This window comes from Schistocerca piceifrons, chromosome X (assembly GCF_021461385.2).
Source record: "Schistocerca piceifrons isolate TAMUIC-IGC-003096 chromosome X, iqSchPice1.1, whole genome shotgun sequence".
NCBI lineage: Eukaryota > Metazoa > Arthropoda > Insecta > Orthoptera > Acrididae > Schistocerca > Schistocerca piceifrons.
In genome coordinates this window covers 159,237,936-159,265,580 of record NC_060149.1, presented here as the reverse complement: position 1 = coordinate 159,265,580, position 27,645 = coordinate 159,237,936, and positions in this window count along the sequence as shown.

Genomic DNA, 27,645 nt, shown 5'->3' with positions numbered 1-27,645 from the left:
GGCGAGTCTTTGATTATGGCACATACTTCTTCCTCAGTTATGTGGGCTACAAGGTCGGCGTTGTCAGTCGGATGGACCGTGGATTGAATGTTGGATAAAAGCGGCTCACTTGCCGTCGCGTCAGTCGCCGATGCGGAGTAAAAATCTGTATAATGTTGCACCACGTAGTTTTTTACTGTGACCTGTTGATCGTATTCGTTCCCCTGTTCATCACTGAGAGTGTGGATTAACTTTTGTTTACCTCTCTTGGCTTCCCGTATCACGTGATATACGGACGTGTTCTCCTGCGTCAGTTCAATCGGAGGACGCGATCGAACTTTTTTCCCCTCTAGTGATTGTCGTACCAACGCCGTTATTCTTGCTTTAGTGCGTTTTATTCTAGAGCTGTTTGCTACTAATTCCATGGGGTCATCATATAGTTCGCGGAGGCAAAGAAAGTGATACTCCAAGGTGCGTTTTCGCCAGTACGCTTTCATGCGACCATATCGTGCGATGCATTTTATTATCTGCGGTTTCGCAGACTGTAGCCACCACATGATGTGTGTTGGATATCTGGATTGCATCCGAAGACAACGCTGCCATGTAGCATGGACCTCCTGTTTCAGTACTGCGTCCTCCAAAAGTGACACGTTTAGCTGCCATACGCCCCTTCCCAGGAATGTTTTTTGTTTAGTATGCTTCGCGGTTATATGAAATGCGCAATGATCCGAGAAGTTAAGAGGCCAAATTTCACAGTCAGTTACATTATGGATAAAACCTTTCGTTACATACAGCCGGCCTAGTCTGCTTGCCGAAGTACTGTATACGTACGTGTATCCTCGGGTGTGCGGGCGATGGTGGCACCAAGCATCTATCATATCTAGCCCGTTAATTAACAGCAACAGCTCCTCACAAAAGTTGAAGTTCGGGATTTGATCTTCTGGACGCAATACGCAGTTAAAATCTCCACCCAAAATTATGTGCAGTCGAGGATCCGTTATTAATGGGACAATTTCGTCCCGGAACAGGTTGCCCCTTGCTCGTTTTCCGCTGGATCCAGAGGGAGCATATACATTAACGAGAAGCAGATCATATATTTGTGCAGTTATGCCTCGTCCAGATTCAAGTATTGCTTTTGCTGTACATGGTATGCCGTGTTTGAACAGTATTCCTGTTCCACATTCATTGCCTATGGTTAAGATCGCCTCATATCCGTACACATCCGCTATTTTGGTCGTAACTACCTCTTGTAACATCGCTATGTCAATGTCGGCGGCATATAAGTAGTCCTTCACAGATTGTAACTTTACGTCCGAAACTATCCTGTTTACATTGAGCGTGGCGATTTTATACGCCTGCGTCATTCGGTAGTCCAACTAAGCGCATTCAGTGTCGTCAGACCATGCCGTCCCCGTATCAGTTCCGCAGCGGTCAACAGTTTCCATTGGTTCTTCAATTGGAGGGGCGAGGTTCATCTGTACGTTCTCATTCGGGTTGGGGATGTCTGGTTTTCCGATGTCTACCACGCCTTGCATTCCGCTTCGATCTGTTTTAAGAATTTTGTTGGTACGGGAGAGTTTTTTCTCCAGTTCTTGAATCTCTTCAGGGCTCTGTTTTCGTGTTTGCCGTTTAGGTTTCACCAGCTGCTGTCTGATGTTGTCTTCCTCAGCATTCTTCAAATCTTCTAAGCGGGTGGTGTTTCGAGCTAAATTGTCGACCGTGCTCTTGGTGGATGATGGTGTCAATAGAGACATTGGTTCACTATGAGGTTGCTCATTCCGGGATGGTTCTTGCATGTCAGTCTCAACAGCGGAGGAATCGGATAATTTGCTGTGGCTCCCAATATCTTTCGGTGTCTGTCGTCTTGAAACCGTTACAGCTGTCACGATTTCCTTAGGTTCGGGTGGTCTAGCTTCTGTTGTGTCAGTGATGGCAATCTGGGCTTCTTCTCGGGTTGGATGGTTCTCCGAATTCACATCAGGGCTTGGGGTCAAGACTTGGCCGCGGGCAGCCGTAGCGTAAGTCGCTGGCAGCGCAGTCATAGCCGGCGGTCGCGGCGCCTCGCCAGCCGGCAGCTGCGCCACTCGCCGCTGTAAACACTCCGCGCGGACGTGGCCGGGAGAGTTGCACGCCGCGCACGTCCTCGGCTGGCCGTCGTATATAACGATACCTCGGTATACACAGACGCTGATGTATGACGGTACATGTTTGTGCAAATCGACCTTTAATTGCCTCACTCCGTTGAGAACTTGGGATTTGCGCGCGTTGGACCACCGTTCGGCAACATTGCTGAGAACTTTACCGTACGGCGCTATCACTGCGTTTATTTGTTCCGCCGGTACTTCGAATGGTAGTTCGAATATCCTGATAGTTCGTATTCCAAACCCTGCATGCGTTACGGTGACTTCGCCTACGTTTCCATCACAATGTTTAAATTTCATAATTCCTCCGCAAGACTCAACTATTTTGTCACATAACTTAGCATTCCTCAATTTCACAAATACAACGCTGCTCACTATCGAAAGATGCATTCCAATGACATCCTCTGAATCATCTTTCACTTCGTATTCCCACCAATCTTCGATTTCGTGTAGTTTAGGTCGGGCGTAATTACGATCAAACGAGAATTTCAAAGTATCTTGTCTGTTCAAGTGGGCCATCACGGATTCATAATTCAAATTTCAATAAAGCTGTGAGGACGGGCCGTGAGTCGTGCTTGGGTAGCTCAGTTGGTTAAGAAATAAAAGGTTGGTAGAGCACTTCCCCGCGAAGGTAAAGGTCCCGAGTTCGAGTCTCGGTCCGGCACACAGTTTTAATCCGCCAGGAAGTTTCATATCAGGGCACACTCCGCTGCAGAGTGAAAATCTCATTCGGAGTCAATAATTTTGTCACACGTTCTAAGACAAAACGACGCCGCACAGAGAAGGAATTACGCAAACTCATCACAAACCGATATTCATATAGGCATCGACGGAAACTGCGAAATATTAAATTTTGGCTACCATTGGATGAATGTGTGACACCGCACCGCAATTGTACCACGCAACTGACAAGGACAGTAATAAGGGGACGTGCTTTTACCAGGGAGAAAAGCCGTTGAGAAATTCATGCCGTGTACGCAGCTGGACTGTAACTATATCATGCATACAGGCACGAGGACAATATACGCCGATATGAATCTGCTACTTGTTTTTTCGGACATGATCAAAAGAGCAGATACTATCGGTGGCCATGCAGCTCCCTTAGAATAAAATGATAAATAAATCAAGACCCTAAGCTGTCGACAGGCGTTGATATACACTACTGGCCATTAAAATTGCCACACAAAGAAGAAATCCAGATGATAAACGGGTTTTCATTGGACGAATATATTATACTAGAACTGACATGTCATTACATTTCCACGCAATTTTGGTGCATAGATCCTGAGAAATCAGTACCCAGAACAACCACCTCTAGCCGTCGCAACTGCCTTGATACGCCTGGGCACTGAGTCAAATAGAGCTTGGATGGAGTGTACAGGTACAGCTGCCCATGCAGCTTCAACGCGGTACCACAGTTCATCAAAAGTAGTGACTGGCGTATTGTGACGAGTCAGTTGCTCGGCCACCATTGATCAGAAGTTTTCAATTGGTGAGAGATCTGGAGAATGTGCTGGCCAGGGCAGCAGTCGAACATTTTCTGTATCCAGAAAGGCCTGTACAGGACCTGCAACATGCGGTCGTGCATTATTCTACAGAAATGTCGGGTTTCGCAGGGATCGAATGAAGGGTAGAGCCACGGGTCGTAACACATCTGAAATGTAACGTCCATTGCTCAAAGTGTCGTCAATGGGAACAAGAGGTGACCGACACTTGTAACCTATGTCACCCCATACCATCACGCCGGGTGATACGCCAGTATGGCGATGACGAATACACGCTTTCAATGTGCGTTCACCGCGATGTCACCAAACACGGATGCGACCATCGTGATGCTCTACACAGAACATAGATTCATCCAAAAAATGACATGTGCCGTTGGTGCACCCAGGTTCGACTTTGAGTACACCATCGCAGGGGCTCCTGTCAGTGATGCAGCGTCAAGGGTAACCGCAGCCATGGTCTCCGAGCTGATAGTCCATGCTACTGTTCGTGCAGATGGTTGTTGTCTTGCAAACGTCCCCATGTGTTGACTCAGGGATCGAGTCGTGGCTGCACGATCCGCTCAGCCCTGTGGATCGACTGCTAATGATACGGGGCCGCTGAGATCCAGCTCGGCGTTCCGTATTACCCTCCTGAACCCACCGATTCCATATTCTGCTAACAGTCATTAGATATCGACCAACTCGAGCAGCAATGTCACCATACGATAAACCGCAATCGCAATAGGCTACAATCCGACCTTTGTCAAAGTCGGAAACGTGATGGTACGCATTTCTTCTCCTTACACGAGGCATCACAACAACGTTTCACCAGGCAACGCCGGTCAACTGATGTTTGTGTATGAGAACTCGGTTGGAAACTTTCCTCATGTCAGCACGTTGTAGGTGTCGCCACCGGCGGCAGCCTTGTGTGAATGCTCTGAAAAGCTAATCATTTGCATATCACAGCATCGTCTTCCTGTCGGTTAAATTTCGCGTCTGTAGCACGTCATCTTCGTGGTGTAGCAATTTTAGTAGCCAGCAGTGTACATCAACGGGGACAGTTCAAAATGTGTGCCCCGACCGAAACTGGAACCCGGGATCTCCTGCTAACATGGTAGACGCCATATCCATCTGAGCTACCGAGAGCACAGAGGATAGTGCGACTACAGGAAGTTATCCCCTGCACGCTCCCAGTCAGACCCACATTCCCAACTTAATGTCCACACACTACATTCGTTGGGCCCACTCATTACTCGCGGCAGATAATCTTACCGAGTCCCGTAAGAGTTCGGGCGAAAAAATGGTTCAAATGGCTCTGAGCACTATGGGACTTAACATCTACGGTCATCAGTCCCCTAGAACTTAGAACTACTTCAACCTAACTAACCTAAGGACAGCACACAACACCCAGTCATCACGAAGCAGAGAAAATCCCTGACCCCGCCGGGAATCGAACCCGGGAACCAGTGCGTGGGAAGCGAGAACGCTACCGCACGACCACGAGCTGCGGACTTCGGGCAATGCGTGTGCATCCAGCACATAAGAAGAAGGTCAATGGCTGGCTAGCCTTAGTTATATCAAGATGGCAGACTCAGCCCTAGCTTGGTGGATTCGTAAAAAAATATATAAAAAAAAATAAAGAAATAAAAATGAAGATACCCATGCCGGCATGGTAGCTCGGCTTGTTCGGTCTGAGAGTTAGCTGCCCTGTGTAATAAAATAACTAAGCTAACGTGTAACACTGCGCTAATGCACACGATACTCTTTAAAGCCTGTACTATGGTAAGTTGACGGGCTTCACCTTAAGAGAAAGGATTTTTGTATAGATTTTGACCGCGTGTACCTGAATGGAGGCAAAATCAGACTTACACCCACTCAGTAATAATAATGATACGTCAAGTAATTCCGGAGTGCAACCACACGTTAAGACGGACAAGAAACAACACAGCAGATGCTACCAAATTGTTAATAATACGGTCGCCAGCCTAATTAGGCATTAACTGAGTTTCTTCCCTGTACAAGTTGAGGTATGTTCATACAAAACAACACGTAATAACACTGCATAATATGGTAAATTTTAGAACCCGAAAATCTACTGAACTAATAATTTTACTTTCTGTACTAATATGAAAAAGTCATAAATACACAACAATACACTATAATGTTTACTACAAACTTCGTACTGTCTACTGATCTGATTAAAATCGGGCATAGGTTACCCTAGAAACAGCACTTTCGAAACACACATACAATGTCAATTTTGAAAAAGGTAAAACACTAATAAATTTTGATTTTTATATTGACTTTGACTTTGCTGGTCAAATCAGTTCAGTACACTTCAGAATTTAAATGAATAGAAAAGAAAAGGGAGGAGGGGGGGAGGGGGACCCTGAAACTGTTATGATGACTGTATTGAAATTTTTTGACTATTGAACTCATTAAGCACTCAAGATTTCCAATATATGAGTTACTACTCTTTTTGTCTTATTACCTGCTCATTTAACTACTATTATTTTTGTCTCAAATTAACTAAACTTCATTACTAAACCAATTTCAACATTATCTTCCAACTTTGTCAGACCTATATTCTTCACTTATTGATTCATTAACAATAAAGTTCTTTAAACAATTTTCTAACACAGATAGGTCTGCAGGTAATTATTATTAACATAAACTTTAAATCTTCATCTCGGGACACTCGGATTGCACAACATGTGGAAAGGACCCTGTCTATGTTAGTGATGAGGATAATTAAATGATAGGGCAGTTCTGGTAAAAGTTAAGTTGTTATTGAACATTAAGGAACAAAAATAACACTGGTCCACACGAATACAGTACTAAAAAGTTCAACCTGTTCGTATCGATGCGGCGGTTGGCGGACGGCGAGATGGCGAGGCGCAGAGCACACATACAATCACAGCTATGGCTCTTGATGTATCGGCACTTTACTTCTTCATAGCGTCGCAATATTTTTCCATTTAGTGCCTATGGAATATAGCCATGCTGTATAGTCGTCGGAATCGGCACATCCGAGGCTCAATGAAATCACGTTTTCTAGAAGAGCCTACTCGATCCAGAACGTGTTGCTCAGATCAAAGCCCAACTCTGACTACTACTGCTGAGCCCGTTATGCCGTGCAGCGCTCGTGTGCATTTTCCCGCGCTCGCCTGCCATCCACCTTTTACCGTTCCCCTACAGACAGGGTATTCACCAAAGGTTTTGCATTCCACATATCCTAATACATTGCCTACGTATGGACCAGGCGCACAATTACAATTTTAAACATGTTACAATAGATTCAACATGGGTTACACTTCAATTGTTATAGCATTGCTTGAAATTTGACATAAATATTAATATTCACATCGAAAGTTGCTTACAGTTTCTTTAGCATAATGACACGAAAAGAAAAAGAAATGAAATCAAAACATTGCTTACACTAATTTATCGAAAATCAGAAGAAAAATTATTATATGTACAGTTGTTACAAACGGATCAACCATGAATTTTAACAGGTGTCATGGGACTTCCGCCCCGAAAAAAAGGGATAGAGCGTCTACCATGTAAGCAGAAGATTCCGGGTTCGAGTCCTGATCCGGGCACACATTTTCAACTGTTCCCGTTGATGTATGTCAACGCCTATCGACAGCTTAGGGTCTTGATTTAATTATCATTTCATTATACGCCGATGTCAACATTTTAGAGAGGGTGTATAGTTGGGCTCAAAAAGGCCGGCTGAAGTAATCGGCGAATCGCTTGACATGTGAACAGGAGTGATGCCACTACTCGATGATGTTGGTAGGAACGAGTGAAACATGGTCGAACACGGCGTCAATAAGGATGCGGTCAACCTATAGAGAGAAGACAGAACGTGAGGAGTGACCAATCGTAAGAGAGGCACTCAGGGCCCCGGATTCATCATTATCATCGATCCGAAATGCAATCGGTGCTTCACTGACGACATGGAACATTAACAGGCAGCTCACAGAAAGGGGGCTGAGTTCACAGCATCCCTTGGGCCGGCTACCATTGGCCTCAGTACACCAAGAAGCCCGTTTGCAATGGTATCTGGCACATTCTGCCTGGAATCTCATTGATTGGAGTGGAACTGTCATTACTGATGACTCTAGCTTCGAACTTAAGCCCGATGACCATCGAAGACACGTCTGGAGAAGCCAACGACAGAGGTGGGATACCAATCTCACCGCCGTCTGCCTTACGGCCCAATTATGAGGAATGATTGTTTGGAGTGCCATTTCTTTTCATCGCAGGATTCCTTTGGTTGTCATCTGCGGCATCCTTGTCTCCGTGCTTGCCCTACAATCTCCTGCAAGGTCACCGGATCTCTGCCCACCCTAGAAAGTTTGGAGAAATATGAACAGGGCCCTCCAATCAGCCTGGGAGTCTGACGATCTAATTCGCCAAATTGACAAAATTTGGCACGATATCCCTCAGGAGCACATCCAACAACTCTGTCAATCAGTGCCAAGCCGAATAACTGCTTGCATAAGGGCCAGAGACGAACCGACGCGTTACTGGTTGGATCGGGTTGGATTGTTTGGGGGAAGAGACCAAACAGCGAGGTCATCGGTCTCATCGGATTATGGAAGGACGGGGAAGGAAGTCGGCAGTGCCCTTTCAAAGGAACCATCCCGGCATTTGCCTGGAGCGATTTAGGGAAATCACGGAAAACCTAAATCAGGATGGCCGGACGCGGGGTTGAACCGTCGTCCTCCCGAATGCGAGTCCAGTGTGCTAACGCGTTATTGACTTGCTCAGTTTGTGAAGCCGCTGCTCTCGCATAAATCACCCAGTTTTTCTGACATTCTATAGATTTGTTTTTCCGTACTTGTACATCAAGCTTATCGATTCCCGTTCCATTCGTATCATTTCGTCTTAGAGTGTTTATCTCATTTAACGCAAAGCTGTTTGTGAAAACTATACTGTACATTTGGAGGTAATAGATTCGACAGAATGAAGTCTTTACCCAGATTACGCATGATATAAATAATAGCTGGCAACACCATACTCACTGATGACTGAAGACAGAAGTGGAATCTCGCTTCTGATTTGAACAAGATTTTAGTGAAGGATGTCAGTGATTCTTTGATTTATGGATGACTTGTTAGGCAAAGAAATAATTTTTGTTGATGACTGCGGCGAATGTATATGGGCTGCAGTAGTCAGTTTTTATAGCCAAATGTATCAAAAGGGGGTATGGTTCAAATGGCTCTGAGCACTATGGGAGTTAACTTCTGAGGTCATCAGTCCCCTAGAACTTAGAACTACTTAAACCTAACTAACCTAAAGACATCACACACATCCATACCCGAGGCAGGATTCGAACCTGCTACCGTAGGGGTTGCGCGGTTCCAGACTGTAGCGCCTAGAACCGCTGGGCCACCCCGGCTGGCTCGTACAGTACAGGTATCAAGGAGCTGTTCTCCTGCAAGATAACGGATTCGCGCCCTCTCATTGGCATGATGAAAAATGTATCGGGATTCATCAGACCAAGCAACGTTGTACCACCGCGGCAACGACGAATTCCAATAGTCACGTGCCCAGTTCATTCGTAATTTCCAATGTCGTGTGGTTAATGTTGGTCCATGCATGGGTCGTCGGCTGCGGAGGCCAAACATTATGAGGGTCCAGTGCACTGTGTGTTGCGACAGATTTGTTCTCTTCCTAGCATTAAAGTCCTGTTTTACCAGCCTATGAATTCCTAAATCTTTAATCAGGTGTGGCTGCCCAACCCCATGACCTCTGGACGCGGTTCTACCCAGGTTTTGCCAAATGATGAAGACACTCACCTAAGCACTTCTCGAACAGCCGATAAGTCACGCAGATTCCGAAATGTTCGTGCTGGGCCTCCGGGCCATCAAAATCTGCCACTCATAAAACTCATATATGTCGCTCTCCTTCCCCATTCTACCCACGGACAGTGCTCTCACTGATACTACATGCACCGTGCATTTGTTTGACTAGCCTTCATTCCTCGCCAGGTGACAATGCTATCACCTGGACTAGTTAATATCGATATTAGCTCCGTGGTCATAATGTTCTGGTTGATCGGAGTATAAGTAAAGTTGTATTTAAGATGGATAAAGTTAGCACTACACCTCCACCATAATCCATGTGTGTTTTAGTATTATAAGGGTTGGCTTTTGCTGTTAGTATTATGTGTTGGAAGGAGTTTCTTTTGGATGGAAAAAGAATTGTATGTACCGGTCTACTTCAATCTGCGGGCGCAGTGGCCTGACTGCCTAACGTGAAGGCTAATTGACTAGGAAGCGGAGTAACGTACCGATTTTTTTTCTTAACAATTATTTATCAGCATAACTAGCCCCGCAACATTGTTACAACTTTTCCAGACTGTTTCCGAACACATTTATAGCACAACTAAAAATAAAAACAATACATAGATTGATTTATTTGGTAAGGTGTGTTATTTCGTGTAGTCATGGAGGAGCTGACGAAGTCATCTGCTGAAGACAGTCTAGATTCAACAGATCTTGGGACTGAATGTTCAGTCCTTATCGTAAAAGTCTAATACATGCGATGAAAATGCCTACAAGATGATCGAATTTGCTTAAGACATCATGGGGTACTGCGGCAGAAAAAACGAAAGTTAGAGACAGATGACAACAAATATATCTCGTGTCTTACTTACCACAACGTATGTGTTACAGAAGATACCTAATGAAAGGTATCATGCGAGAAAGACAATACTTGGAAACACTCAGAAGAAAGCTTCATGCCAGATCATACAGAAAGACTTAAACTGGGAGACGGTATGGACGGATCTCATCGATAAATCCATCAGCTCATATACATGCTCAGTGGCATATATGTTTATAAATAATCTAATCTCGACAGCATCGCTGCGCCAGGGTTTGTGGAAATGGGTGAAGTTTAACTTAACTAGAGTTAATGAAATAAACACAAATAAATTAATGTATATGGACGTCAAAGTATTCCCACCATCAAAGAAAAGAGCAACTGCATGAGTTGTATAAAGTCTTCAGCGAGGGAGGAATATGGGCTTATATGAGAGTTCGTCGCTGTCAAACAGGAATCATAGTAACAAAACAGTTTCGTGGTTGTGGAATAGCTTTTAAGAAAGTAATGAAGGAGTAGTACACTGCTGGATGATTTCCCACTTGTGGTGTGATGATTTTAATAATGACTCATTACTGAAAAAAGCTCGGAATTTACAGAGAGATACTATAATAAGATATTAAAGAGATAATACAGCTCTGCTCCTAACTACTTGTCCAAGATACGGCTTGTTGGCCGTATCCCTGCTGAATGCAGGCCTGTTACCATGGCAGTCAGCCATCTCAGGTGCGAATGTGAAAGCCACCATACTACATCTCACTTCGTCACATCTACCAGTTGTGTAGACATCGGTAGACTGTTGTTGATGGCCAAGTCACGTTATTTCCGCAAATTAAGGCACACTGACTGTGGGCGACCGGATTTCTCTCTCTCTCTTTCTCTCTCTCTCTGTCTCCATCAAACTCTAATACCCCAACCGAAACCTGTTATGATACATGTACACAGAGGCATCTGCCTGAGAGAGAGCGGCGACGCTCATAGTTTGCCGGTGCAGTAGCGACAGCACTAGGCTGTTAGCCGGCAGTCTGCAGAGCTGCCCCTGACCGCGGGAAATGAAAACATGTGTATCTCCACCGCGCATTTTTAGCTTATTTGTAAAATAGAATGCATACCATTGCTATCTAATGCCAGTGGTGGTGGCGATAACTGCTTACATTGAATGTTTACCGATGTGTTGCGAGTGGACGTACTTTGATTATTCTGTTGCTATTTACAAGTCAACTATAATCGTTTAGTGTCAGACTCCTCTACGGGAACCTTATACCGACGTCATTATTTTTCATCAAACTGTGCAGCAGGCTCGAGTTCCTCGTGAGCTTGGTACCTATTCGTTGCAGTGTGTTTAACGTGGGATATTGGCGTATTTTTTAAATATATCGCACTGAGCTAATTGTTCAATGTGGGTTATCAGAGTATTTAATTAAATATCACACTGTGATATTTATTTAATGCACAATATCGATTTATTTGTTTATATATAGCACTGTACGAGTTTTTGAACATGGTATATCAATGTATTTGTTTAAATGTCACACTGTACTACTTGTTTAACGTAGGATATAGCTGTATTTCTCTGACCGTCGTACTGTGCTGATTCTTAAATATTGAAAATCATATATTTACATATACAGGGTGAGTAGCTAATTATTTCCACCAAGAATAACTCCGAAAGCATGATAGGAGCTGAAAAGTTTGTGGGACAAAAGTTGCATGGGACAACGGGGACCACAATATGACATTGGTTTTTTGTTGCTAGGTGAGGTCGCTTCAGCGATATAAAGGTCAACTTTGTTTTTTTTAAGTGGGATGCTATAGTTAGGTATTCATTTTCTGATAGCGGCTATCGAGACGAATCCAATGATGTGCAACAGAAAGGTCTTTGAAGGTCAACGAAGGTTAAAAAGGTAGCATGAACGCCCATTTACAGAAGGTGTTCGAAGTGATGACCATTGGTATCAATGCAATGCTGCAATTTTCTTATGATGGACTGAGTGGTATTCCTTATCACTTTGGCACTTATCGAAGCTCATGCTCTGACAATTCTCTCTCGTATATTGTGCAAATAGTAAATATTCACCGAATGTGGCGTATCCATCTAACGTGTCATTGACATGTAAACACCATTCGACGGTTTCGCAGTACAACACTAATAGGAACGGTAAGACTAGTATCGTAGAATCAAGCGAATGTGAATTATGTATTCCTTCGAAGAACAAGTAGATATGATTCTCATTTACGAAGAATGCCAAGGAAATTCAGTGAGAGCTAGAGACTTACACGCTGAAAGATATCCTCTACATACTCACCCTACACGTCATACATTTAAATACACTCCTGGAAATTGAAATAAGAACACCGTGAATTCATTGTCCCAGGAAGGGGAAACTGTATTGACACATTCCTGGGGTCAGATACATCACATGATCACAGTGACAGAACCACAGGCACATAGACACAGGCAACAGAGCATGCACAATGTCGGCACTAGTACAGTGTATATCCACCTTTCGCAGCAATGCAGGCTGCTATTCGCCCATGGAGACGATCGTAGAGATGCTCAATGTAGTCCTGTGGAACGGCTTGCCATGCCATTTCCACCTGGCGCCTCAGTTGGACCAGCGTTCGTGCTGGACGTGCAGACCGCGTGAGACGACGCTTCATCCAGTCCCAAACATGCTCAATGGGGGACAGATCCGGAGATCTTGCTGGCCAGGGTAGTTGACTTACACCTTCTAGAGCACGTTGGGTGGCACCTGATACATGCGGACGTGCATTGTCCTGTTGGAACAGCAAGTTCCCTTGCCGGTCTAGGAATGGTAGAACGATGGGTTCGATGACGGTTTGGATGTACCGTGCACTATTCAGTGTTCCCCCGACGATCACCAGTGGTGTATGGCCAGAGTAGGAGATCGCTCCCCACACCATGATGCCGGGTGTTGGCCCTGTGTGCCTCGGTCGTATGCAGTCCTGACTGTGGCGCTCACCTGCACGGCGCCAAACACGCATACGACCATCATTGGCACCAAGGCAGAAGCGACTCTCATCGCTGAAGACGACACGTCTCCATTCGTCCCTCCATTCACGCCTGTCGCGACACCACTGGAGGCGGGCTGCACGATGTTGGGGCGTGAGCGGAAGACGGCCTAACGGTGTGCGGGACCGTAGTCCAGCTTCATGGAGACGGTTGCGAATGGTCCTCGCCGATACTCCAAAAGCAACAGTGTCCCTAATTTGCTGGGAAGTGGCGGTGCGGTCCCCTACGGCACTGCGTAGGATCCTACGGTCTTGGCGTGCATCCGTGCGTCGCTGCGGTCCTGTCCCAGGTCGACGGGCACGTGCACCTTCCGCCGACCACTGGCGACAACATCGATGTACTGTGGAGACCTCACGCCCCACGTGTTGAGCAATTCGGCGGTACGTCCACCCGGCCTCCCGCATGCCCACTATACGCCCTCGCTCAAAGTCCGTCAACTGCACATACGGTTCACGTCCACGCTGTCGCGGCATGCTACCAGTGTTAAAGACTGCGATGGAGCTCCGTATGCCACGGCAAACTGGCTGACACTGACGGCGGCGGTGCACAAATGCTGCGCAGCTAGCGCCATTCGACGGCCAACACCGCGGTTCCTGGTGTGTCCGCTGTGCCGTGCGTGTGATCATTCCTTGTACAGCCCTCTCGCAGTGTCCGGAGCAAGTATGGTGGGTCTGACACACCGGTGTCAATGTGTTCTTTTTTCCATTTCCAGGAGTGTATGTGTATGATAAATTGAGAACAACTGGATCTTTAACGCGTCGGAAACATACCCGGCAAAGGAAAGTTACTAACGAGGAAACGGAAATTGGTACTATTGCCACTGTGGTTCGAGATCCTTCTGTTAGTTCGAGTCAAATCACAAGGGAATCTGGCATGAGTCAGAGTGGTGTTGTTCATGTTCTGCACGCCCTAAATTTCATCCTTACCATATCATTCTACACCAAGAATTAACTGGTACGTATTGTATGCGTCGCTTTGAATTCTGCTGATGGGCTCAACTTCGCATTCAGAAGGATGACACATTTATTAATTTGATTTTATTTACTGACGACGCTACGTTCACGAACCATGGAAATGTTAATTTGCAATACATACAATATTGGACAACGGAAAATCAATGTTGGCTGCGGCAAGTTGCACACCAAGATTCCTCCCCTGAATCAACCAACCAAAGTGTCTTACCTCACAAATTGTGGTAATATTTGACGGTATTTTTAAGTAGGGTAGTTTTGCTGCTGATGAGTCTTCGATTATGGTGCAGAGAGCACAAATGACGAGGCTCGCGCAGTTTGTAATAATAAATGGAGGAGGGAAAGAGGGGACTGATTTACGTGTTCCTAATAGCCCAGAAAGAGAAAGGGCGAGGGGACAGAGGGTATCTTTCATGTAGATCATTATCTGGGTTTAGAAACGAGACAATGGATAGGCGACCTTTATTTTTCCGCCGTTCTTATGTCACGCAATTACCCGAGATACATGGGCAGGCACATCACTGCTATCAAGTTGCATCCTGACCTTGAATATACTTCACTCAGGTGCCCTGGAGGCGTGGGTGGGATCTCAGGTTACAACGTGACCTTCAAAATTGTCCTTGTACCACCACATTGGATGAGAGATCTTTATTTTCCGGTCATTTTCACGTTACGCATTTGCCCATGATCGGTGGCCTGGTATGAGTTTACATTCTGACTTCGAAATGTGTGGGGCGGAAGGGCAGGGGCACATGACAGGTATCCATTTACATAGTGACCTTGAATATGCCACATCCAGTTATTCAAGAGTTGTGCAGGGTATCAGTTTATATCGTGACCTTGAATTGGGTTCCAGAGCTCTCCTTGATATACTAGTGTTGTACGACGGAACTATTGAATATCATTCCGAACACATTACCAAGGCGGTCTTACTGAGAAGTGAGGTCGAAAAACCTACAAAACCTTCATATTTATTATTTATAGTAATTAATAGTAGTAACTTAATTGGACATGAGGTATGAAAAGTGAGAAAATAGCAATAGCTAACGAGCACAACATATTATAAGAGACTAACATGGTAATTAGTTCTTCTGCTTAAGGCATCCTTTCCTGACGGAAGTTCGCAGTCCATGTAATCAGCTCTGGTCATGATGTTGCAGCATGGAAGGCATCTTCTGATGTGCAGTTACATCATCTCAGAATGTCTTTCAGCCTCGAGTTCTTTCGGCTTCCAACAGACCTCTTTTCCTTGTATTCTCCCTTCAATGATAAGTTGTAGTACTGTTATTTTTCACTTCTTATAAAGTGTAGTACACATTGAGTTTTCTTTTGGTTTATAGTAAGCAGTAGTTTTGTTTGCTTTATCATCCAATGAAGGACTTTTTCATCTTCTTCATTAGAAATTTTTAGTACCCAAGGCATGTTTAGAGACGGCGATACACATACATTTCAAAAGCATAAATTCTTTTTACTTAATACTGGTCAAGGGTCTAGCTTTTGCACCCATAGAGAAAAATGGTGAACACGTAGAACGAATCATTCGCAATCGCAGTTGCAGACTGAGACCCGATCTAATGAAAAGTTGTTTCATGTTAATAAACTGTCTCCTTGCCTGTTGTATTATACAGCCGTTCATCCATCACTGTGCCCAAGTACTTCACGAAGAATAGTTTTTCAACGGATTTCCTCTTACTGATGAGGTTACTTGGATTCTTCTCTTAGAGAAGACTACAACTTTGGTCGTTGAAGTCACAATTCATATGTTATATGTCGTAACTATGTTTTTGGTCAGTTAAACGTAAACTGTCGGTTTATTGCAAAGAAAAGTGAAAAATTTTAAGTAGACGATGGTGCGACATATCAAATGAAAAATAAATGCTCCAAAATGACGTGCCATATTTCCGGTAATGGTAAGATTTTGCATCAGTTATTTTCTTCAACCATATGGACACAAGCGACATTTAATGAATTGTGTTTATGGTCATATATTGAGATAAAATAATTATGTAAGCTAATTTTCATAAAACTGAAGCGCGCATGCATTGGACAAAAGGAATTTTTGTAAGAAGATACTTATCGTAAGATGTTGAGAAATGGCTGTTTATATGACAAGAGTCCTGGAGGGTAGCTACCGTAAGCAACGAAACACTTTGAGTCCTTTCAGAATTAACTGATTCTTAAATCAGTAAATTTCGTCGAGTAAACGTTATGTCGACTATAAAAATGTCTGTATTGTTAGATAATCGCAGATCTTAAATTACTATCTGGAGACTTTAGAAATTTATGCATCTTCGTGATAGTGGTGCATCGCGATACCTTAGTTCGACCTCTTTGGTAAACCTGAAATAGTTGGCTTGTTCCATTCCTGACAAGAAAGTGCTGGGTATTGTGATGAAGTAAAGTCAGTAAATATTATTACGTTGTTGTAGCAATCAAAATTATCTGCCTCAGTCCCACTAGCCTGTCTTAATTAGTATTAAATCAGATGACTGACTTCAGGTTTTAAATGCTGTTTACGAATAAGTTGAAATTGAGTGGTCTCGGCCATACTCCCATTCAAGGTGAAAGTATGCCGAACATTGTCCGCATCAGTGGCCTGCTTTATAAAAAGCGTTACATAATAGTTCGTAACACCAGGCAGATTTTTGGTAGCAAATCGCTGCGCACAACAACATCCAGACGCCGACCAGGCACTCTCAGTGCCGTTAACCATTGTGTGACCTTATCAAGGTTTGGTTTTACAACTTCATTCCATTTATCATAGGTGCTGCAACTGAAATATCTCACTACACTAGTATTCGGGGCCTTGTGATGCTGCAATGCTGTCGTAAAAGTCCCCAAAGATTGCCATAACTTCGGAAACCATGACCAGATGTCTATATACGCAAGTGTGTCTGCAGCACTGATTTTAATTCAGATTCAGTGTGGCCTACGAGCAGGCTTCATACCATTTCCATGCCTACTATGTCAGGTTGAACCAGTTACTCTTCTATGGATTGCCAGTATTTCAAATTTATCGACACTTCAGTCAAAATGAACTACTTAGTACTCTTAGCAAATCCTGTCTTGGACTTTTTGTTCCATATTTCTCGAACCACCCATAATCCAGAGTATTTGTCAAACGACAAAATCACGGTTATCATACATCATTTGTTTGTTGTATAGCCTCCGTACAACGATTGCAGCAGCAGTGGTAGACGGTTTGCCTTTCTCTTAAAGACGTTACATATATTTCATTGTCATGAAAGGTACTATTTGTTTCAGGCCTGTTAAGTTTAGAGATACGTTTCATGGAATTTAGTCTTATTTTGATGTAGAATTCATAAGAACGAATCAGTTGCCTTAAATGAATAAATATAGAGAAGAAATCTGATTTGTTTAAAAAATTGTTTCTTGCATTAGCGTTGACAATTTAAGAAAATCAAACGTAAGTCGGAATAGTCGGGTGGCTAGCTTCCCATACGATGTGCATCTATGACGACGTCATATGACAGAAAACTAATCAGATCAACCATTAGAAATCAGTAACATCTTAAGAAATAAGGAGGACTGTGGAGCGTTGGTGAGAGATGAAACATAATCATTCTTTTTACGTTTCGTAATCAAAAGCTGAACTTACAGCTACGACCGCGAGCGAACACATTTCTAATTAATATTAATCAGAAAGTTGTTTCTGATGAAAGGATGAAGCCTTAATTGCATAAAGTACTGCAGGTCGTCTTCAGTCTTTTCTGAACATATTGTTTCCTTTCTATAGTTGTGAGAAGCACAGACCACGGGTGTCCAGAAGTTGCCGGAGCAGCAAGTGCTGAACAGTCTCTCATTCCTCTCTGGCACGCTTCTTCGTCTTGTCCCTCGCTCTCTCTCTCTGTAAACGAACAGCAAAAGTCAGAGGCGGCGACAGAGAAAGTTGTAGACGTTTGTGCAGATTCCCAAAGGAGAGCCGAGTTGCTTGCTCTTGCAACGCAGTTGAAAGCGTTGTCTCTGCGAGGAAGTGCTACTCTGAATCTCGTACATCGTCTGACGCCGAAACCAAAATGACAACTCCGGGAAAGGCGTTTGTAGGCGCAAACTTTTTAACAGCAGCCTTAGAAGCAACACTGCGGGTGACGCATCCCTCGTTGTGAACTGCTGTAATTACATGTGAAAGGAATGCTTGCAGTAGTAAATGAATGCAGGCATTGAAATACATGAAAACATCCACGTTTCGAAGCAAAGCCTACTACAAATAATTAAAAACATCCTCAGAACAGAATCTGACTCTTTGATATAGGTCTGAAATACTTTTACATAATTCTAACGTGGTGTCGTAAATAACCGATCTAACGAATTTTGATGGAACATTTATTCGACATTCTGGCATATCCCAAAAATCATTCAGTCAAATCACATCCAGAATTTATGTATGGCGTGTTACCAGTGGATAGGACATTGTTAAAATAGCCACACAACTGACTATTTTTTTAAATTATCATAGGTTGATCGGAAAAAGGATATAGCTGTTATAATTTTACATAGCATCCCGAATATCTTACGGTGAAATATTGAACGATTCCTCAAAAATGCGACCATTTATACGATTCTGTACATAGACGAAAAACTCAGTGTGCCTTATGATACTCTAGCCGTTTGCCGTTACTTTATGAAAGAAATACGTTACTAAATGCGTGCCAGTATCCCACGAGCTGCTACAGTGAGACATATGTCGTAGTATTTATCCAATGAAGACATTAACTGCATCACCTGAGTGGTTATCCATTACGCAAGTAAAAATATTCTTACATTCAAGTAGTTCTGTAGAGTTTTCTTTCCACAATAGTTGTGTTACCTATACGAAATCTTCAAGACATATTTATAATTTTTTCTTGGACTGACTATAATTACTAGAATTGGGCGCTCTGCGTGCAAAATTTTTAATTCGTCGTATTTCAACACGGATGAGACTCAACATTCATAATATTAGAACCTGCATATAAATACGTCCATCTTACATGGCTGATTATCAAATAATCTTTGCCTCTGTGAAAGTAACGGGCTGTTCAAATACTCCCCTGTAGCTGCGAAAAGAAATATCACTTACTTCGATAAATAAGCCGATAGCTTAATTCCGATAAATGAACACTAAAATTAGTGTAATATTGTCCAACTGATACCACTCTTAGAAGGCAACTTCTAACAAATATTTTATGTTGCCTTTGTAGTAGTAAATATAATTTACAGGCAAATTGAATTCTTTATCGCAGACTGAAGGACGTGCTCACGATATTGACAAAATACATAACATTTATTGAATGAAAATTATTTTATACGCTAGCTATAACCTGACAGGCTAGACATACACTCAGGTGACAGAAGCCATTGTGTCGGACATCCATTTGCCCGGCATAGTGCAGAAAGTCGACGCAAGAACTCATTGCAAGTCCCCTGCAAAAATACTGAACCATACTGCCTCTACAGCTGCCCAAAACTGCGAAAGTGTTGCCGGTGTGGGATTTTTCACACGGACAGACCTCTCGATTATGTCTCATAAGTGTTCGATGGGATTCATATTGGGCGATCTGGGTGGCGAAATCATTCAGTAGAATCATCCAGGATGTTCTTCAAAACAATCATGAACAGTTTGAACTGACGACATTGTGCATTGTCATCTATAAAAAGTCCTTCGTTGTATTGGAACATGAAGTCTATGAGTGGCTGCAGATGGTATCGAGGCAGCCGAACGTAACCACTCCCAGTCAATGATAGGTTCGGTTGAACCAGAGGAGCCAATTCATTCCACGTAAAACCAGCGCACACCATTAATCGAGCCATCATCAGTTTGCACAGTGCCTAGTTGACGACTTGGGTCCATGGCTTTGTGCTACTATCGAACCTTACCATCAGCTAGCACAAAACTGAAGTCTTGACTCATCTGACAAGGTTTTCCAGTCATCTAGGGTCCAACCGACATAGTCATTAGCTCAGGAGAGGCGTTGCTGGCGATGTCGTGTTATTAGCAAGAGTACTCGCGTCATTCGTCTGCTGCCGTAGCCCATTAACGCCAGATTTCGCCTAAGGGATACGTTCGTCGTCCGTCCCACATTGATTTCCGCTGTTATTTCAAGTAGTGTTGCTTGTCTGTTAACACTGACAACTAAAAGCAAAAGCCTCTGCTCTCAGTCCTTGGGTGGTGGCCGCCGACCACTGCACTGTCCGTGGCGAGAGCTGATGGCTGAAATGCGGTAGTCCCAGCACACTCTTGATACTATGGGTCTCGGAATATTGAATTCTCTAACGATTTCCGAATTGAAATGTACCACACATCTAGCTCCAACTACTATTCCGCTTTCAAAGTCTGTTATTTCCCGCCGACCGGTGAGGCCGTGCGGTTCTAGGCGCTTCAGTCAGGAACCGCGTGACCGTTACTGTCGCAGGTTCGAATCCGGCCTCGGGCATGGATGTGTGTGATGTCCTTAGGTTAGTTAGGTTTAAGTAGTTTTAAGTTCTAGGGGACTGATGACCACAGATGTTAAGTCCCATAGCGCTCAGAGCAATTTGAACCATTTGTTATTTCCCATCGTGCGGCCATAATCATGTCAGAGACCTTTTCACATGAATCACCTGAGTACAAATGACAGATCCGCTAATGCACTGCTCTTTTATATCTTGTGTGCGTGATACCACCACTGCCTATACAGTGTGCTCCATTGATCTTGACCGGGCCAAATATCCCACGAACTAAGCGTCAAACGAAAAAACTACAAAGAACGAAACTTGTGTAGCTTGAAGGGGGAAACCAGATGGCGCTGCGGTTGGCCCGCTAAATGGCGCTGCCATAGGTCGAACGGATATCAACAGCAATTTTTAAATAGGAACCCCCAATTTTTATTACATATACCTGTAGTACGTAAAAAATACGAATGTTTTAGTTGGACCACTTTTTTCGCTTTGTGATAGATGGAGCTGTAATAGTCACAAATATATGGCTCACAATTTTAGACGAACAGTTGGTAACAGGTAAGTTTTTTAAATTAAAATACAGAACGTAGATACGTTTCAACATTTTATTTCGGTTGTCCCAATGTGATACATGTACCTTTGTGAACTTATCATTTTTGAAAACGCATGCTTTTACAGTGTGATTACCTGTAAATTCCACATTAGTGCAATGAATGCTCAAAATGATGTATGTCAGCCTCAATGCATTTGGCAATACGTGTAACGACATTCCTCTCAACAGCGAGTACTTCGCCTTCCGTAATATTCGCACATGCATTGACAATGCGCTGACGCATGTTGTCAGGCGTTGTCGTTGGATCACGATAGCAATTATCTTTCAACATTCCCCACAGAAAGAAATCCGGGGACGTCAGGTCCGGTGAACATGCGTGAAATGGTATAGTGCTTCGACGACCAATCCAACTGTCATGAAATATGCTATTCAATACCGCTTCAACCGCACGCGAGCTATGTACCGGACATGAATCATGTTGGAAGCACAGTCATGCTCAAAGGTATCCGAACGACCTGAGGTGCATTTCACCTGATTCGCATGCAACCCACATAACGCAGCCGTCTAGCAGACCCTCTAATCGCTCCTTGGTACAGTCGTTTGACTATTGAAAATCGTTCCAACAAGTTACCACTAGAAAACACTGCTCTGTATCGCTATAACTCAAGATGTAAAGTGATACCACGATACTACAAATATCAGGGAACACTTTATCACAGATAATACTGTCCTTAAGGTTTGTAAGCTCACATTTGTTACAATAAATGACATACCTGAAATGTTACCACTCTCATTATTACGTCAGATAGATAATGCACGTAGTAAGTTCGTCGTATTCATGATTTCCTCTTCAAAGTAACATACCGTACTTGTTATTTAACACAAAGACATTAAAAATTTAAGTTATTCACGTGCAGCTAGTTGAGAATATGTATGAACTTCAAAGGACTCGACGAACCGTCTCGTTCTGCATATGGATTCAAACCCAGGTCATGCAGACTAAGCAAAGATTTCGTGACTGACGGAAGCTAACAGTCATTCCTGATTAGGCATGCAGAGAGTGATATACCTCGATTTTAGACAGTATCAGTTAGCAAATATCAACTTTAAATTACATAACACACAACATTTGTAACGGACGCGAATTGCTACCCAGCACATATTGTCCCTATTAATGAACTAAAAGAGATGTCAAATATTGCTTCTTAACAAGTAACTTACTTGAAATGCCGTTAGGTAAAACTTTGTGTTGGACAGGGATTCGAACCCAGAACCTAATCGGATAGATATCGAAGCACAATCAACTGTGACATTTCGGATTTTCTCGGCTGTAGCTAGATGTAATGACGAGACGAAACATTAATTTTATCCTTCACAGGACTCCAACCCGGCACCTATCGCTGTTATATTCTAGAGAAAACGAACGTTAAATATGGGTTTGTTGCACCAGCAGCGACATGTGAGCATGTTTCAACTAGAAATAATATGACGAAGAGTTTAGTACTGACTGGGAAAGAGCTCCACACATATCGTTGTTGACTACACACAAAGAGACATCAGTTACCGAATTTTTCTCCACCAGCACCTCGGAATAACATCTTGAACTTACAGAGATCTCGCAAATAGTTCTGTGTCTCACTGGGATTCAAAAACGTCACTTATCGTTAGTGTTGACAACGAATGAAGATACATTAAAAATCAAAGTTATTATCCACCAGCAGATAGGTGTTCTCATGCTAGAACTTGATAATACATAATGAAATCCTTAGTGCCGGGCCAGGATTCGAATTCATTCACGCGCAGTATGTGGAGATGTTAAGGAATCTGCACTTTTGAACTAACAACAAATTGTAGCCGAGCTGTATTGTCACGAAGTGATCAAATTTCCCATTAAGGGCGGTCTGAGTTGCGTTCCAAGTTCAGAACCAATTTTATCGACATACAGAAGCTCAGATAAAAGATGGAATAAGTGTCATGTCAGCATACATAGCGTTTGTTTCGTTACTAGAAATAAATAACTAGTATAAGAAAGGTTACTGGTGGTAGAGATTCTACATGTCGCCACTCCAAACTTTATTGAGGTTCAACCGAACGTCTACTTGGTAGAGAAGGGATATCAGTTTTAATGTGAATTTCAGACCACAATGCCATTATATCTTCTTCAATTGGTGTAGCCAGAAGAGAATGGAATCTATTTCTCCCTGTCTAAAAATCATTGACCGATGTTAGAACCGAATCCAGACCATACATATATATGAACCTATCGTCAGCCCAACAGACCACCAGCCACTCTTCTCTGTGGCTCTTATTTCTGTCGTAACGCCGTTGCGCTCCACTGGATGAGAATTCTGACACACAGGCACCCTGTAGTAATTTGAAGCATGTTCAGTAAATTCATTTACTTGGTTGTCATAATCACCATGAACTAGCTGCCTGAGCTACCCAGTGCATGCATTCGACTCTATATTGTAATCACCAAAATAAAATCACGTAACTGCCACCTACGCAGAACTGCCAACAGTGTAGGATGAAGAAATTTAAATAGGAAGTGTTCCTTTCCACTGGAGCTACTCTATTGCGCTATCTGTTTGCTGAAAACATCGTGCAGTGTTAAAAAAAAGGTGTAACTGTTTGTCTGTCAGACGTCTAGACCCGGCCATATGCATTAACTCACAGCGCTGTGGAATGCAGAAGTTCTGAAGGAATTGTTTCTGAGTTTAAGAGCTGTTGTAGTTACGTGTCAGCTAGTAGCGTAATGGTAAGTGTCGCTACGCATAGATAAGATGTCGCGAGTTCGAGAACATACATTGCTACATTTTTTAAAACGCAGTTCTACTGTCTGCTGAAGTTATCAATGTAATGGAACTTGTAACATAATTCCCTTCACTTCTCAACCCAAAATAGTCGCATGTGGAAAAAGGGCTAACTTCAGCAACATTTTGTTCTTTTCAGGTTTAATAGACAGCCCGGCAGCAGATGCATCTCGAAACTTTTGTATTACGTATGGGGAGAGCGCATCGCGCCAAAATGCGTCGGAAAAGTATTATCTACATTAGCTGTCGTCTGGTAGTGGCATTTTATTCTTCTTCAAACCTTGTTTGGCAGCTTTAACTGAGAACAAGTTTTCTACATGCATGTAATCAATAAACTGCATGTGTATTTTCAGACTGTTATAGATAACATCGGAGAACTCGCATATATCGTTGATGATTAATTTCTCTCTCATGTTTACTATTGTTTAAACAACACGAAAGGAAACCTTACCAAAATTGTGAGCTGTATTATAAGAAATGAAATAAAACTACCCACTATATCCTTACGACGAAAGTCTGTTTTAATAAAACTGAGTATCTGTACACAAGCGTGCCTCTATTGACACGAATTAGTAAAATACTACTCACTTAGATTTTGATTGAGTTTGTGTTTAATTGGTATGCTGTATCATACTCAAGAGGTATGCAAATGTGGCGCTTCATAAATAAAGTTATGTATTCCTAGAAACCCAAAATTTGCTTGTCAGCAGCGGAAACAGGCGTTACTTGTTGTGCAGCATTGTAAGTATTTCACCCTTGCACTATGAGCCGAAAGTATTTTCTTGTGATATCCTTATCGATGTTGGACCTGACTGCCTGTAGCTCTTTCACGGAAGGGATAAAAGTGCTACAGTCAGTGAGACGGGAACGGCGAATCATAACTAACATTCTTCTAGAGGTAAGCACGTTACCACAGAACTGGTGATTAAGTACGTGTCTAAGGTTCCTCTTACTAGACCAATAGTGCCTACAACTCGTAAACACCTATTTAAAGGACGAGATTAGTTGCGATTTCCACGTCCAACGACTTTCCTGGGCTGAATACCGTAAATTTACAATCCTTAGGTACACCTCAAGCGATAACAAATCAGATTATACAAAAGAAATGACAGGTAAAATCAAGTGAGCCTTGAGGCTTAATTCCGAGCACACCAGGATGTAACTGGTCGATCACAGAGTTGCCAAACATACGTTGCCTTGTTGCCAAATCACAGTTACAGTCCCAGCAGGAAGAAGACGAACCGATGTGATCCTACAGCGGGCTGGGAAGTGACCGTAACTGGTGTCTCTAAGTCACGGCTGCTGCGGCCTGAAATACGTAATGCGTGTGATTCGCATTTCTCTATCCAAGTTTATGGATTAGAGCATAGTTTCTAATAATATTCAGAACATATTGCAAACTAAGATTCATAAATCAGTAACTCTCATAGTTGTTCTCATATTTCTTTCGTAAGTGTGCTCAAAACTAAGAAACTCATCCACAGACGTTTTCGTGCCATGCCGATAGTCGTTCACAGCAAACAAATAAAAATAAAAAAAAGAGTGTGTGTGTGTGTGTGTGTGTGTGTGTGTGTGTGTGTGAGACAGAGTGAGAGAGATAAAAATCAAAAAGAATGAGAGAGAGAGTAAAAAATTGTTGTAAAGAAATTGAATCATGGTATGTAAATAAATCTTTCATTAAAATGGCACGTTCTGCATCATTACGATATATCGTATTCATGATATATGAAACAAGAATTAATCTAATCTAATCTAATCATATCATATTGATGACTTGCCATGAAGAGTCACGAATTACCGCAATTTTTTCCAATACCAGTAACCAAATCTAAACTTGAAAATAAAAGACGGCAATTTTTGTAATAAACTTGGACTTCTATCAAGACCCTTTCGTCCCTGTTAGCTAACCACGAAACATGTCTGATATACCTACATTCTGAAGTAACAAAGTGTGCATGCATTTAAAGATAGATTGCCTGTTGTGAAGTTCTGCGATGGAGATACGAAACCAACACGTAATCGGATTGTTAACTAAGTAAAATCAAATGTTATGTATCGGTTTTTCTTTCCAGCTGCTACGTGTTTGAATCTAAAATAAGGATAAAAAATTTGGTGCCTAAGCGACAATCGAACTGCAGACCTACAGTGCATCCATGAATATAGCTTAAGTATCAGTTGCTTACTCACCAACAGTAAGATGTGTGCGTGTTTGACCAGAAATAACGACATCTATTGCGATTATTGGCAACACATGAACAGACATTAAAAATGCACGCTAATTTCCACTACCAGGCCGGTGTGCACCTGACAGGGCTTGAAATGAATTTATGAATATTTTTGTACTGGATCAGGATTCGGACCCACATACTTACCTTTGGAGGAGACCTAGAGAAGACTGCAGTCTTGGGAAAAGGAACGAAATGATTGAACTACTCGGTTCCGAGAGATTCAGATCGTCGAAAGAGGAGATACGAATTCGAATCACAGTCCATCACCAAATTTTTCAACTTCTCTAGTTCAATCAAGTACAAGTAAAATAAAAGCCCTGTTCCTTTAAATGGCTATCGGTTCATCAAATAAAATATAATTTTCTAATGTAAGTAAGTTTACTGGCGACTGTATTTCTGTTTACCATGACTTCCGCTATGTCATTTCCCAACGTAAACCGGCTCTGCCCAGTTGGTAATGAAGGAACGTGATGTTTAATGCAGGTTCTGGATTATAACGTCTTTCTCTTGAGGTTACCAGAAGTAAAGTAAATCGGCTTGTGCCTCTTAAAATTAAATGCCTGAACCCACGCATTGCACCTATGTTAGTTCGTTCCGCCAGACTATTGTGGCCACATTTGCCAGCCCCAGGAGTGTGCTGTAACAGATGATGTGCTTAGCTTACAAAATTAGTCACGTTGGAAAAAACGCGAGTCTATTATATGATTAAGTAGAAGCAAGTTTTGACGCGGAGATTATGCTATTCTCATGTCAGCAGGATGTAAAGACTCTTCTAGGGATCATAGGATCGATGTGAAGCCATTTTGAAATTTTCACAAATTGAGCAAATTTCTTAGTTCGAGAAAATCCACTGGGAAGTGTGAAGTTACCGGATAATTCGATTATTACCGTCATTATTACAATCAATTTCTTCATACCGTTGCTGGAACACTGTACTTGAAGATCATTTGATGCCTTTTGGTCACTATAGAAGTAGTTTCCCAAGAACAGGTTCTTCACCTGTCTACGGAATCCTTTTCACGTTAATATCAAACGTCAGCAATTACTCGTAGATTGCATTAAAACTAAAGTAATTGAAGAAGACGATACTTGATAGCAAAAACGCACTGCCTTTCTTCATTTACTTGCGTCTAGAAGCCGGCCGCTGTGGTCTCGCGGTTAAGGCACTCAGTCCGGAACCGCGCGACTGCTACGGTCGCAGGTTCGAATCCTGCCTCGGGCATGGATGTGTGTGATGACCTTAGGTTAGTTAGGTTTAAGTAGTTCTAAGTTCTAGGGGACTGATGACCACAGATGTTAAGTCCCATAGTGCTCAGAGCCATTTTGCGCCTAGAAATGGCTATCGAGTACTGCCAAACCAAAAGGCAACAGATCTTGCTGCCTTCC